Source organism: Mirounga angustirostris, unplaced genomic scaffold (genome assembly GCF_029215605.1).
Source record: "Mirounga angustirostris isolate CCGP_5_RB_7025 unplaced genomic scaffold, mMirAng1.0.hap1 SCAF_9, whole genome shotgun sequence".
In the NCBI taxonomy this organism is placed as follows: Eukaryota; Metazoa; Chordata; class Mammalia; order Carnivora; family Phocidae; genus Mirounga; species Mirounga angustirostris.
In genome coordinates, this window is record NW_026991717.1 from 96,668,433 (window position 1) to 96,684,894 (window position 16,462).

Here is a 16,462-nt window from a genome sequence, read left to right on the forward strand (position 1 = left end):
TTGGCAGGAAGGCGATGAGAGTAGGCAGGGGCTGTTGTTAACCCGGCCGAGAGGGGTGGGGGGCGAGGGGGTGAGGATCCCTAACCTCCACCCCCTTCCGCGGGAGCTGTGAGCCCTTCCGCCTGGCAGGGCGCGGGCTCCCGAGCGGGCGGCATGCTGGAACAATGAGGCAGAGCACGCCGGGCCCGGTGGGAGCGTTGCGGACCTGAGCAACCCAGGAGAAGGGGCGCCCGCTTGGGAGTCCCCCAGCGCTACAGTACTTGTTTCAATTTGGGGCTTGGGTGGGGAATTTGGGAAGAAGGGAAGCAAAGTTGTGGTTTGCAGCCGCTGCTTCACCCCAACCTGGTACCCCACTCAGGCCAGCCCTGAGGGTGGCATTGTTCTTTGGTTTTACCTTTTGGAGATACTGGACTCATGATTCAGCACCAGGCCGAGGGGAGGGGGGAGGAGAGGCTAGGCCCAGTGGGTTCACGCGGCGAGTGGGTGGGCGGCGCTCACGCAGGCGGAGAAGAGAGAACGCAGTGATGCAGGAGAAATCGCAACCCCGCCCGCTCTGCTGCTCCAGACTTGGTTCAGGACGGAGAGTGTGGGCAGATTGGGCGTCTTTTTCTGCCTTGGGCTCCCGTTTTCTTCCAGTCACAGTGCTAGCCCCACTACCATCTTAGGAACGAAAGCCTTTCAGGGCGTTTTATTATCTGAGCCAGAGCCGATCTTAGGTCCTTGGTGGGTAAATATTTTGTTATTTTGGAAAGTTTACATCCACTAGGAGTTTGGAGCTCCTTGATTGTCTTATGTGTCTCAATGAGATCTCTTCTATAACTGTCCTTCAGACCAACAGGTATAAATTTATATTTTAATTGGTTGTTTTTGGCTGACTTTTATCAAAAAACCGTATTTCTCGTTGCCTCTCTGGTCACAGGACCAACTTCACTCCCACTAGGCAAGGTTTACATTTGAGGCATTATCCAAGATTTGTGGTAAGTGGGGGAGTTGGCGCAAGGAGGTCTGTCTTTAGTTGTCTGAATTTAAGAGAAGGTGGTTGCATTTTCTGAGATTACAAAACCCCAGTTTTAGTAAGTGTGACTATTGCAGTAACACCTTTTTCTTTGCTTCTTATGAAATTATGAGTAAGCTTTCTCAGTGTCCTCTTACCACCACCCTTTTCCTTGGCCTCCAGAGTAGGAATTTCTTGAATACTCACAGTTAAGGTGTGTATGTTCAAGTCAGTTTTGGTCTTGATCTCTGTGCATTGTTGACTCAACCCTGTTAAAAGACATGCATATGAAAATTTATTCTAAGGATTAAAATTTTTCTCTTTAGTGAAGCTTTGGATCATTATTCTTCAGTATTTCTTTGGGTACAGATTTCTTATATAGTGGAGGTTTTGGGGTTTTTTTTGTCTCGGGAATGTGGTTCTCAAATGGGATTTGCATAAAAATCACATTGGGAACTTATTAGAAATGCACATTCCCACATCTTCCAGCTGGGGCTTTTTTAAAAATTATTTTTATTTTATTTATTTTTATTTTTTTGTAAGTTTTTATTTTAATTCCAGTTAGTGTAATATTAGTTTCAGGTGTACAATATAGTGATTCAACACTTCCATACAACACCGGGTGCTCATCATGGTAAGTACACTCCTTAATCCCCATCACCTATTTAACCCATCCTCCCACCCATCTCCCCTCTAGTAACCATCAGTTTCTTCTCTATAGTTAAGAGTCTGTTTCTTGTTTTGTCTCTCTCTCTCTCTTTTTTCCCTTTGCTCATTTGTTTTGTTTCTTAAATTCCACATATAAGTGAAATCATTTGGTATTTCTCTTTCTCTGATTTATTTCACTTAGCATAATACACTCTAGCTCCATCCATGTTGCTGCAAATCACTCAGAGCTTTTCAGTCAGTAGGTCTGAAATGGGGTCTAGGAATCTGCCTTTTAATTAGCATTTTAGGTGATTGACAAGCATTGGATTATTTATATTTGATGGGAACATGTCCCAGACAGTTTACCCAGAAGTCATCAAGAGTTTCAACTCAAGTGATGAATTAGGAAAAGAAATACTAAAGTCACTATGTGTTCACTGGATATTTTCACAGGAAAGAAATATTGGAATTGTGGAGTCTTGATGCTCTATGGAAATGCTTTACTACTCTGATTTTTCTTTGCTATAAAGTATATATGACATAAATACGTAAATGACTTAGAAAAACGTAGCATATAGAGTAGGAAATAGAGGTTTTTGATGAAGATGTTAGCCATGTCTGTCCTGATTCCATTTTATTACTAGCACCTAGTGTAATACCTAACATAGTAGGCATTTAATAATAACAAGAATAGCTAATGTCATTGAGCTATTATCATATGACGTAGGTATTATAATCCTCATTATATATATCCAAGGTAAATGATAGAGACAGGATTCCAACTCTGGCAGTTTGACTTCAGATTCTTTTATCTTCACCACTATGCTATACTGCCTCTTTACTGAATTGATAATACCTTCTGCAAATTGTATAGAACTACAGTTTTCAAGGCACAGTCACCTGCATTATTGCATTTGATCTGTAGCTTCTTTAGTTGGCTGGACATAGTCTTTTGTAAATAAAAAAAAAAAAAACTGACTCTCAGGTAGGTTAAATAATTTGGCAAAAATCATATATTTAGTAAGAGGACTGAAATTAGAACCTAGGGTTGTCTTCTAATTTATTTTCTATAACATAATACTGTGGAATTTTTTAAAAAGATTTTATTTATTTGAGAGAGAGAGCATGTGCGCGCACAAGCAGTGGGAAGGGCAGAGGGAGAAGCAGACTCCCCGCTGAGCAGGGAGCCTGACATGGGGCTCTATCCCAGAACCCTGAGATCATGACCTGAGCCGAAGGCAGAGGCTTCTGACTGACTGAGCCACCCAGGCACCTCAATACTGTGGAATGTTTTATATGATAATGGGGCATGGTATGAAGGTAGAAGGAAAACAGGCTCTTGTAGAAGCCAGAGGTCTGTGATGAGAAAAAACTCAGGTGATAGCTTGTAAAAAAAAAGACAGTGAACTAACCTTGTCATCTAGCTAAATACTTTTCAGACAAGTTAGAAAGCAGTGAGTGGAGTTCAAAGGTAGACTATCCAGAATTGGAAAATACAGTGATTTCCAAGAAAAGGGCAAGAGAGATTTGCAAAATCTGTACAGGAAACCTAAAATTCGGATAAGAATTCTGTAGGACCATATCACAGCTAATATTTTTATCTGAATAGTCAGAGACCTGTTAGGTTCTAATAGGGCCATGGAAACTACAAAGCAGAGAAGCATCTCTACTAATACCCAGAATTGGGGGTGGTGGTTGAGGATCATACCCGGAGATACAACTGAAAAGCAGGTCTGTGAGTAGAACTGAGAATTCCAACACCGGTACCTAAATCTGCACCAAACCAGAAGTTTATTTTTTATTTTTTTGAAGATTTTATTTATTTGAGAGAGAGAAAGTGAGTGAGAGAGAGCATGAGTGAGGGGAGGGGCAGAGGGAGAGGAAGAAACAGACTCCCTGCTGAGCAGGGAGCCCATGCCGTTGCAGGGCTCTGATCCCAGGACCCTGGGATCATGACCTGAGCCGAAGGCAGCCACTTAACCAACTGAGCCACTCAGGCACCCCTGAACCAGAAGTTTAAATAAATTTAAGCATTTAAAAGTCCATTCTTCAGAGGCAGACATTATTATTTGCATTTTAATATATAAGGAATCCGAGATTCAGCATGAGGAAATGTGCCAGAGGTCCCATAATTTATATAAGTTATAGATCCAAGATTTAAATTTAGGGTTGTTTGCTTCCCCAGCCCATGTGATGAAGACAAGGAACTAAAATAATATGCCAAAAAGGTCCCGCAACAAGCCTATTTAGGCTTAAGCTGGTATAAGAAATCAATGCTCTATAAACTTGGTCGCTTTGGACTAGAAAAAAGGGCAAAGAATGTACTAGTGTGAAAAATAAAGGATTCAGATGACTATCAGAGACAGTAGCCCAGAAAGCATTCTTTCAAGATTGGGCTTAGAGTTTAAGTACTACCAGAAACAAAACAGAAGTGCATCCTTTTTAATTTGTTTTTTTAATTACAATTGCTTAAAACTTGGGAGTCCACATGGGAATTTGGGTTTTCTACAGTGTAACAGAAACTGTCAGTGCAATGTTGCTTTTGAAAAATAATATTTGTATGTCAGCTTTTTCTGCCCTTATTTAAAAAAAAAACAACTATCTTAGCTTAGGTAAGTGTAAGGAGTGTCTATTTGTTGAAAAGGCATTGATCAAATATTAATTTTTAGGTTTCTGTTTTTGTTTTTTGAGGTAAGATTAAAAGCGATCTTGAGTATAGTATAGTTACTTCCTGCTCTTTCTTCGCCAATTGGCTGTATTCTATTTTTCTTGAAAGGAGACCATTTGTCCCTTTTTACTTGGCTCATTCTGTATATATCTATTCCTCCTAAAACAAAATAAAATTTCTACTGAGTCATACATGTACCTTCCCTACAGACTCTCCCATCCCATTTCACTAATTTAATTTGCCTTCCCTACATCTTTTTTTCAGATACATTTTTCCTGTACCTATATATTTTTTATACTTTGTATCTTCTTACACCTTGTCTTGATGACTCCTGGGTTATATATTTGCTCAGTTTCAAACTCTGCAGCTTTTATTATCTTTAGAACCAGTGACTAGACTCTAAATAGAACCTGTGATCATCAGGAAAATGATCTACTGTGAGATCATTTTAGTCATAAAAAAATGTTGGAGTGTTTTTGAATTTAGAGGCTCTTCCTCTTTTTATAAAGTTTTATGAAAAATATCTGTGTGTGGGGGCGCCTTGTTGGCTCAGTCGTTAAGCGCGAAGGTCATGATCCCAGGGTTCTGGGATTGAGCCCCCATCGGGCTCCCTGCTCTGGGGGAAGCCTGCTTCTCCCTCTTCCACTGCCTCTGCTTGTGTTCCCTCTCTCGCTGTCTCTCTGTCAAATAAATAAATAAAATCTTAAAAAAAAAAAAAAGAAAAGAAAAATATCTGTGTACAAATGAACAATATAAAACACAGATGTTCACTTTTGAAGAGAATGATAATGAGAATCTGTATGCCCCCTCCCAACTGAAGAAATAAAACTTTATCAGTATTTGACACTACTTATGTGTCCTTCCTTAATGGCATCCTTTCCTTACTCCCCGCCAAAGATAAATACTTTCATAAATTTGATGTTTATCATTTCCTGATCATTTTTAACATGTGTATATCAAATATACATTTTTAAGAACCTAATATAAAATGGAATCTAGATTATGCATTTTTCCACAAAGTATTTTGTTCATTTCACATCCTTGCTCACACTCGGTATTATAATAGATGTGAAAATGGTATCTCATTGTGGTTTTTTCTATGTGCCTTTTAGCTTTCTTGTCCCTCATTTCCTGATTACTGTCCCTATGTGTTTAGTTGACTTTTTTTGTAGTGTAACATTTTAATTCCCTTGTCATTTATTTCTTGTGTATAGTATATGCTATGGTCTGAATGTTGGTACCCTCCAAAATTCATATGTTAAAGTCCTAATATCCAGTGTGATAGTATTAGGAAGTGGGGTCATTGGAAGATGGCTTAGGTCATGAGAGTGGAACCCTGTGAATGAGATGAATGGGATTAATCATGCTTTCTTAAAAGAGGCCCCACAGAGATCCCTAGCCCCTTCCACCATGCCAGGATACAATGAGGAGTCTACAACTTGGAAGAAGGTACTCACCTGACCATGCTGGCAACCTGATCTTGGTCCTCTAGCTTCCAGAACCAAGAACTAAATTTCACTGTTTATAAACTACCCAGTCCAGGGGTGCCTGGGGGGCTCAGTCGGTTAAGCGTCTGCCTTCGGCGCAGGTCATGATCCTGGAGTCTGGGGATTGAGCTCAGCAGGGAGTCTGCTTCTCCCTCTCCCTCTGCTCCTCCCCCCACTTATTCTCTCTCTCTCTAATAAATAAAATCTTAAAAAAAAAAACACTTATAAACTACCCAGTCTATGGTGTTTTGTTATAGCAGCCTGAACTAAAACATTCTAGAACTACCATAAGGATTACATTTAATATCCTAAAGTTATAGCATTCTAATTTGAAATTATATCAGTTTAACTTCAATAACATACAAAACTCTGCTCCTTTATAGCTCCATTTGTACCCCTTTAGTTACTGATGTCACAGTTACAACTTTATACACTATGTGTACAAAAACATAAACTAATAGTTTTTTTTAAAAAATACATTTTAAAAATACCAAATAAGACCTACAGATGGCCACAGACACATGAAAAGATGCTTAAATCACTAATCATTAGGAAATGCAAATCAAAACCACAATGAGATCTTACCTTACACTTTTCAGAAGGATTAGAATAAAAAAGACAAGAAATAGCAAGTGTTGGCAAAAATGTGGAGAAAAAGGAACCCTCACACACAGTTGGTGGGAATGTAAATTAGTGCAGCCACTATGGAAAACAGTATGGAGGTTCCTCAAAAAATTAAAAATAGAAATACAGTATGATCCAGGCATTCCACTACTGGGTATTTACCCAAAGAAAATGAAAACACGAATTCCATATGTATGTGTGTGTGTATGTGTGTGTGATAATATTCCACACATTGAAATATTATTTAGCCATAAAAAGCTGCGATCTTGCCATTTGGACAGCATGAATGGACCTAGAAGATATTATGCTAAATGAAATAAGTCGGACAGAAAGACAAATACCATATGATTTCACTTATATGTGAAATCTAAGAAACAAAACAAATGAATAAGTAGCTGAAACAGTCCTATAAATACAAAGAACAAACTGATGGTTGCCAGAGGGAAAAGGAGGGTTGGGAAGATGAGCAAAATGGGTAAAGGGGAGGGGGTGATACAGGCTTCTAGTTATGGAATGAATAAGTCATGGGGATAAAGGTGCGGTATAGGGAATATAATTGATGGTATTGTAATAAGGTTCTATAGTGACTGATGGTAGCTACACTCGTGGTGAGCATAGCCTAATGTATACACTTGTGGAATCATATTGTACACCTGAAATTAATGTAACATTGTGTATCAACTATACTTTAATAAAAAATGCGTTAGTCCCTTAAATTATGTAGAAAACAAAATGTGAAACTACAGACAAAAGTTATAATAACACTAGTTTTTAGACTAATAATTGGGGGTTTTTTTGGTAATATATTGGTCTTTTAATCATGTAGAAAACAAAGGAGTTACAAAATGTTCTAATAATACTAGCTTTCATAATTGCCCATGTATTTACCTTTATTGAGATTTTTATTTCTTCAGATGGTTTTGAATTACTGTCCAGTGTGCTTTCATTTCAATCTCCAGGACTCTCTTTAGCATTTCTTACAGGGCAAATCTAGTGGTAATCAACTTCCTCAGCTTTTGTTTATTTGAGAATGCCTTAATTTCTCTCTCACTTTTGAAAGACAGTTTTGCCAAACATAAGATTCTTTGTTGACAGGTTTTTTTTTCTTTTAAAGCGTTTTTAATATATCAGCCCTCTCACTGTATTCTGGCCTCCAAAGTTTCTTATGAGAAATCTGCTGATAATCTTGAGGATTCTTTGCATGTGATGTCAGTTGCTTTCAAACTTCTGTCTTTGTCTTTCAACAATTTGGTTATAATGTGTCTCAGTGTGGGTCTCTTTAAGTTTATTCTGCTTGGAGTTAGTTGAGCCTTAAATGTTTGTACTCATGTCTTTTATCAAGTTTGGGAAGTTTAGGGCATTGTTTCTTCAAAAAATCTCTTTACCCCTTTCTCTCTCTTCTCCTTCTGGTACTCTTACAATGCGTATGTTAGTCCGCTTGATGGTGTCCCACAGGTCATTAGGCTCTGTTCGCTTTTCTTCAAACTTTTTTCTTTTCTGCAGCCCCAATGATTTCGATTGCCCTATCTTCAGCTGCTGATTCTTTCCTCTGTCTGCTCAAATATCCCTATGAATCTCTATTGTGAGCTTTTCAATTTAGTTACTGCACTTTTCAGCTCTAGAATTTCTTTTTGCTTTCTTTTAGGTCTCCTATTTCTTTATTAATATTTCCATTTTGTTCAGTCATTGTTTTCTTGACTTTCTCTGCATTTTCTTTTAGCTCTTTGAGCATCTTTAAGACAGTCATTTTAATAAGGTGTTTGTTTAGTAGGTTCACCATCTGGTCTTTCTCTGGGACAGTTTCTGTTGATTTATTTTTTTCCTTTGAATGGGTCATATCTTCCTATTTCTTCGTATGCCTTGTGATTTTTGTTATTGAAGACTGGACATTTGAATCTAATAATGTAATAAGAAATAAGAAAGTCAGATTCTCCTCCTTCCCCAGTGTTTTCTGGGTTTGGGGATTTTTGGGTTTGTTTCTGTTTTAATAGCTATAGGATGTCTATGCCGAGGATCAGCCTAAGATGTAAACTTAAGGTCTTCTCAGGTCTTTTTTTAGCCTGGGCCTTTCCCTGGGCATGTGTGGCGAGTTTCTGATTTTCCCTGTATATGTAGTTGCTTTCGAATACTCTAATCTTAAATGTCTGACTCCGAAAAGAGAAAAAGGTGAAAACTGAAGAAGGGGGAAAAAAAAGGTACTGGCCCTTTAAATCTCCTGGAAGTCACTTCCCTAGAAGGAAGGGGCAGTCAACAATGGGGGAGAATACAACAACTGTCCACCTCTGTGTCTGCACCTTTGTGATAAGAAGCAGTAATCAGTGATAGGAACACAGATCCCCACTTTTTGGAGGACAGGTTCCTCATTGCCTACCCTGACTTCTGCAAGATGTATGTAAGCTGCTGTGGGAACATGTGTGTAATTGCCTGCCATAGGGCTGAGGGGTGAAGGATCAGTACTTGCTGCTGAGTTAAGAGTTGGAATTGACTTAAATTAACTGCAATTTTTTACCATTCAAGCCTTCCCCTGGAAGTTGTAAGCCTTCAATAAATTCCAGAGTTCCAATAGTTGTATCAGATAGATTCTGTCAGTGTAATTATTCTCCTGGTGTTTCCTACTCTGCAGTCTTCCCAACTTCATTTTAAGCTCTAGAACCACTTAGATTTTATTTTTATGGATAGTGTGATGTAGAATCTCTGAATTTTTTTCCATATGGATAACCAAGGGTCCCAGGCCCATTATTGAATAATCCACCTTTTTTCCCATTGATCTCCAGACTGTATTGTCAGATATTATTCCTGGATATGAGTGGGTCAGTTTCTGGGTTTCTTATTATGTTGCAGTGCTATTTATCTGTCTATCCCTGTGTCAGTAACACATTATTTTAGTTATTGTAGTTTCATAGTGTCTTCATATATGGTACAACAGATTGTTATTGTGATCTTATTTAAGGATGTTTTGAACTATTCTTTATTCTTGGCTTTATGCTTCTGTATAAAATTTTAGAATGAGGTTTTCAAGTTCTTTGGAAAGCCCAGTTGGGATTTTTTTTTTAATTAAAATTGTATTCAGTTAAGGAGTGCTTGTGTGGCTCAGTCAGTTAAGTGCCTGACTTTGGCTCAGGTCATGATCTTAGGGTCTTGGGATCAGGCCCTGTGTTGGGCTCCACAATCAGCAGGGAGTCTGCTTGGGATTCTCTCTGCCTCTCCTCTGCCCCTCCCCCAACTCGTGCTTTCTCTGTTTCTCAAATAAATAAAATCTTTTAAAAAATTGTATTTATTGATTAATTTAATTAGAGTCAAGATTTTTACTGTACTGAATATCCCTATTCATGTACATGGTATATTCTTTCATTTGTTTAGATTTTGCTTCTTGATGTCTTTCAATAGTTTAAAGACCTTCCTTGAAGGACTGGCCTTTGTTAGATTTATTCTTATGTTCCTTATATTTTTTTGTTGCTATGATTTTTTTCCCTGTTATATTTTTTATTGGCTGTTAATAGCACCTAAAAATACAGTTGAATTTTACATATTTACCTTATATCTAGCAACCTTACAAAACTCTCTTATTAATTCTAATAAACTGCCTTTTGATTCTATAGAATTTTCTACATAAGGAAGCATATCACCTGCAAAAATGACAGCTTTATTCATTCCTTTTTAATCTTTATCTTTTAAGTCTTTTTCTTATCTTAGTTAGATTAAGAATGTTCTCCTTTATTCCTAAATAAAAGTCTTTTTAAAAGTCATCACTGGAGGGCACCTGGGTGTCTCAGTCGTTAAGCGTCTGCCTTCGGCTCAGGTCATAATCCCAGGGTCCTGGGATCGAGTCCCACATCGGGCTCCCTGCTCGGCAAGAAGCCTGCTTCTCCCTCTCCCATTCCCCCTGCTTGTGTTCCTGCTCTCGCTATCTCTCTCTGTGTCAAATAAATAAATAAAATCTTAAAAAAAAAAAAGTCATCACTGGATGTGGAATTATAATAAATGCTTTTTCTGTATTTATTGAAATAATCATTTGGTTCTTATTCTTTAATTTGTTCATATGTTTAATTACATTAAAATATCTTCTGTGTTGGGGTGCCTGGGTGGCTCAGTTGGTTGGGTGTCTGCCTTCAGCTCAGGTCATGATCCCGGGGTCCTGGAACTGAGCCGGGTGTTGGGCTCCCTGCTCAGTGGGGAGTCTGCTTCTCCCTCTCCCCTCTGCTTTTTCTTTCTCTCTCTCAAATAAATAAGTAAAATCTTTTAAAAAAAAATAAGTAAAATAAAATATCTTCTGTGTTGAAGTAATCTTGCCTTCCTGGGATAAGCTCAGTAAGGAATATATAAGATTAGACTGATCCAGTTTGGGAAAATGAGTCTATTAAACTACCTGGACCTGCTGTTTTCTTTATAGTAAGATTTTGAACTATTGATTCAACTTCAATATTGATTTTGGAACAATTAAATATTTCTATTTCTTCTTGAGTCAGTTTTAGTAATTTGTATTTTTCTTGGAATCTCTCCATTTCATCAACTTGGCATAAGGTTGTTCTTAATTTTTTTGTTATTTTCTCTACTTAATTTTATTTGTGTTTTCCTTGTTATATTTTTAATTGTTTAATCCCTCCTTTTTTCTTTCTTTTATATTTTATTTAATCAGTATTATTTCCTTTTTGTATTTTCTTTGGTTTCATTCTGTATTCTCTTTTTAACTTAAAAAGTTGGATACTGAGCTCATTAATTTTCAGGTTGTCTTCTTTTTCTAATATATGTATTTAGGGCTATAGGTTTTCTATAAATGCCAATTTTGCTGTATCCTATATATGTTGATATGTAGTAGATTATTTCTCATTTAGTTTCAAGTATTTAAATGTCTACACTGATTTGTTCCTTTATTCATGAATATATAGAAAATACGGATTTTTCAGGGTGCCTGGCTGGCTTAGTCAGTGGACCATGCAACTCTTGACATCAGGGTTGTGAGTTCAAGCCCCACATTCAGTATAGAGATTATGTAAAAATAAAATCTTAAAAAAAAAAGAAAGTATGGATTTTTCTAAATTTTTGCTACTGATTTCATACTTTATCTTTCTCTAGTCAATATTATATAGCAGACCACCTTCTATGGTCATAAAAGTGTTCCATATCTATACTGTCCAATATGGTAATCACTAACTATATATGTCTTTTGAGCAGCTGAAGTATGGCTAGTGAGGATGAGGACCAAGTATTTACTTTTATTTAATTTTAATTAATTTAATTTAAACAGCCACATGCAGTTAGTTGCTACAGTATTGGGTGGTTCATGTTTATAGAATACCCATGCTGTGAACTTTGTTGAAACTTGCTTTATGTCCTAGTATATATTAATATAAATATTCCACAAAAGCCTGAAAAGCATTTTGTTTTCTAATTTTTGATACAGTGTGCTATATATATTTGCTGGCCCAAGCTTATTTTTTTTTAAAAAAAGAATGAATAATGAATGGGTTTATTTTAAAGACAAATAAATTAATATAAAGTACTTAAAGTTTGCACTTGCTGTCAAATCACTTTTTAAATTTTAATTCCACTATTGTTGACATATAGTGTTATATTAGTTTCAGGTGTACAATGTAGTGATTCAGCAATTCTCTATAGCTCAAGCTTACTAAATGCACTGTTCATGTTTTCCATACTCTGATTTCTGGACTGTTTGATCTACCAGATACTGATATCTGATAGATACTTTAAAATTCTGGTAGAGATTTTATTTTATTTTTTTTTAAAGATTTTATTTATTTATTTGACAGAGAGAGACACAGCGAGAGAGGGAACACAAGCAGGGGGAGTGGGAGAGGGAAAATCGATGCGGGGCTCGATCCCAGAACCCTGGGATCATGGCCTCAGCGGAAGGCAGATGCTTAACGACTGAGCCACCCAGGTGCCCCCTGGTAGAGATTTTAAAAGATGTCGGTGGATTTGTCAATTTCCCCCTGGTCTTCTGTCAAGCTCTTATGAACTTTTGAGCTATGTTGTTAGATGCACACAAATGTGGACTTGTTACATCTTCCCAATGAACTGAGCCTTTTATTTCTGCGTAGTGAGCCTCTTTATCTTGAGTAATGTTTTTTGCTCCAAAGTCTGTTTTGTTTGACATTAATATAGATGCTTCATATTTCTTTCTTTTTTTTAAAGATTTTTTTTTTAATTTATTCATTTGAGAGAGCGAGAGAGTGCGAGTGAGAGCGCTGGTCAGGGGGAGGGAGAAGCAGGCTCCCTGCTGAGCAGGGTGCCTGACACGGGGCTCAATTCCAGGACCCCAGGATCATGACCTAAGCCAAAGGCAGATGCTTAGCCAACTGTGCCACCCAGGCACCCCTAGTTGCTTCATATTTCTTTTGCTGATTTAGTTTGTGGGTGTACTGAGCAGAAGTGGCTGGAGTAGGAGGCTAACTGATATCCACAAAATGAGTCATCTTATCCATCTGATTTTTTAGCACTTCCTCTGCAGTGAATATTCAAATGGAACTGAATATACTTATACTCTGTGCCCATTCCAAAGGTCCAGACACATACTTCTTTGAAGTACCTGACTATCTGGACAAGATGTTAGCCACTGTCCATGAATTCATAAAATTCCGTACCTTTGGCATGTGCTGCAAGCCTCATGGGTGCTATCTGCTCTCCTATCTATCCATTCTATTAGAAGACAATAGAAGTTTCTTACTTCCTGTCTCTTCCAGAAGTCATGAGTGCCTTTCACGGACAAAATCTAAATCAGAACTCTGCTAAGAAGGGATTATAAGAATTGTAGTTCTATAGTTCTCACCCTTCCAGTCCCTGCAGTATGGAGAAGAGCTTAGAATAGTAGAGATAGACCTGAGCATGACAATGTTCAGCAGAAAGGGAAACCAACAGTTTCCAAATAGCTGACTCAAAGATGATTAAAGGACCAGACAATTGCTTAGAAACCAAATACTTCTGAAATTGACTTTTTTCAGTGACTATAAATGCATGTGTATTTGTTTTCCTTAATGGGAATGATACTTCCCATCTGCCTTTTTTCTTAAAATATGTCAACATATTTTCTTACATTCTTATGATTAGGTGTTTTTCTATAACATGATTTCAAATGGCTCCATATTTTGCATAATGTAGCTGTGACATAATTTATTTACAGTATCCTACAGTTAGGCATTTAGATTGTGTCCAGTTTGTCACTCTATAAATAATGTTATAATGAACTCTTTTGCAGATAAATACATATGCACAGTCCCAATAATTTCCTTAGTATAAATTCTTGGAAATGGAATTGTTTTATTAAAGGGTATATTTATTTTTAAATGTTTTTGAATGTTTCCAACTCTAAGTATACAGTTTGCCTTCAAACAACATGGGTTTGAAATGTGCTGGTAATACTTATATGCATTTTTTTTTTTTTTTAAGATTTATCAGAGTGTGTGCATGTACAAGTGGGGGGAGGGGTAGGGAGAGAGGGAGAGAATCTTAAGCAGACTCAAGCAGGGCTCAGTCCCATGACCCTAAGATCATGACTGGAGCCAAAATCAAGAGTCAGGTGCTTAACCGACTGAGCCACCCAGGGGCCCTGAAGTTTTTTTTTTATAATAGTACTGTAAATGTATTTTTTCTTCCTTCTGATTTTCTTAATTATGTTACCTTTTCTCTAACTTTATTGGAAGAATAGAGTATATAATACCTATGGCATACAAAATATGTGTTAATCAACTGCTATTATTATTGGTAAGGCTTCTGGCCAATAGTAGGCTATTAGTAGTTAATTTTTTGGAGAGTCAAAAGTTATATGTGGATTTTTGGCACCCCCAACCCCCCATTTTGTTCAAGGGTCAAGTGTATATATTTTTTAATCTTTGTAAGTTATGATAGCTAAAAAGTTTATCTCCTTTAATTAGCATTTCTCCAGTTACTAGCAAGACCGAACTTTTCCCTCTATGTCTATAAACCATTAGTATTTCTTCTTTTTATCAGTTACATATCTCTCTGTTTAGGCCTTTTCACATATATATGAACATATATGAAATATATATGTGTGTGTATATATTTACATACATGGGGTTTAATTTTTGCTGTATATATATATATGCACACACACACAGTGTCTTGATCATGATGGCATTGTTCTTCTAGAGTCATCCATTGAATAGTTTATGGAATGCTTTTGTATTTAATATAAATAAACAGCCTGTTAAATGACTTACTTATTCCTTCCAAGACTCTGAAGTTGTAGGACCTGCATTATTCCTTGTAATCCTCTCCTCAAAGGTATTACTAACAGCAGAACAATCTGAGAGTCTGCATAGTAGTGCTCTGAAGTCTGCTGTGTATATTAATCTCATTGTAGCTCATATCTCTCTGTTCTTGCTCACTCTTAAGATATTCATTTTAATGAGTTAATATTTTGTTTTGTTTCCCCAACTCATTTTGTCCCTTTCTGTATAAACTCCCTTTTGTTGTGATGTTGGATGTCATTCTCAGTCATTCAGACAAATGTTTTCAGTCATTCTTCAAGTTTTTTTGTTCAAAAGAGATACAATAGTTTAAGAAAATATAATATATCCTTTTAATTTCAGTTGCCAAGAAACAGTTTCCTAGGTGTCATGTCTTCTCTCTATAATGGCTCAAATGTACTCATAGTTCATTTTCTTGTAAGGTTTAATTTTTTTTTTACTGATTAAATAATTTATTATGCTGAAACACAGAAAATGACTTTATAGTAAAATTAAAATTAAATGGAAATTGATTATTTAAAAAATACTGTATAAGGGAAGCAAAATGAAAAAAGCTTAACTTTACCAAAAATTCCATATATGTGTGTGCATTTACTGTGAGGTTTAATTTTTGCTGGAAAGACGAAGTATAAATTTTTTTCAAAGTTTACAATTAAGAAAATTAGAAATACATGCCCATAGCATTTCTAGTATGTTAAAATGATTCTTCTCCATATTTAAAGTTTTTGAAGATTCCTTTTCAACATATATAAATTCATAGCTGGGTGGCCAGCTTCCAGTGATGTAGAATACCACAAAGAAGGGAAAAGTGCCAGAAGTCTCTTTACTGAATATAAGATCCAGTAGGTAAAAAGGTGAAACAATATTATTTTTTGGTTCTATCCTTGTGAGCCATACATTTGTATCATCCATAGTAAAATGCTAATTCCTGTCTAGTTTGCTTCTAACCTGTTTTCTGCTTCTTCCCCTTTTAAAAATGTGCATAGTGCTCAGGGAATTGAAACTAAGTTTAATTTAGCAAAACATATATAAGAGGGTAGAAATCTGGTGCTAAAAAAACTTGGAAAGCATTCCAAGGATTTTTGTTAATTGCTTAGGTGAAATATAGTTATGAACAATGAATCAAGCACGTAAGATTTGTTCTCAATAATACTGCGCATCTCAAAACTTTTTCAGTTATTTTATATTAAATTAATGTAAATATTTATTGGGTACCTACTGTGTGAGCTTCTTATAAGTATTTTCAAGAAGCATAAACATGAGTAAGACAGTCTCTGTTCTCCAGATATTTTTAGTCTGTGTTTTCAATTTTGACCTTTTTTATAGAAACTGAACTTTTTCTAAATAGTTTTTTAACAGTGTTATTGAGCTATAATTATATACTATACAGTTCAGCCATTTAAAGTGTACAGCTCAGAGGCTTTTAGCGTATTCATAGTTATGCATTCATCACCCAATTTTAGAACATTTCATTAGCCCCCAAAAGAAAACGTGCACCACCTAGACATCACCTCCTAAACCCCTCCCACTCTCCGGTCCTAGTCAACCACTCATCTACTTTCTGTTTCTATAGATTTGCCTATTTGGGGAGTTTCATATAAATGGAATCGTACAGTATGTGATCTTTTCTGACTGGCTTCTTTAACATTGTGTTTTCAACATTCATCCATGTTGTAGCATATATTGATTCTGCATTTCTTTTTATTGTTAAATAATATTTCATTGTATGGATATACCGTATTTTGTTTATCCATTTATCAGTTGGTAGATATCTGGGTTGTAGCTTATCTAAATGCCTATTTTTATATGTCAGTAT

The 16,462-nt window shown here is 36.5% G+C and overlaps 1 protein-coding gene across 2 annotated transcripts in view; it reads left to right on the plus strand.

Annotated features, from left to right (window-relative positions):
* The window catches only part of ATL1 (atlastin GTPase 1), an 82,049-nt gene that overhangs the window by 15,083 nt on the left and 50,504 nt on the right, over positions 1–16,462 (plus strand). The gene's annotated exons all lie outside the window — the stretch shown is intronic.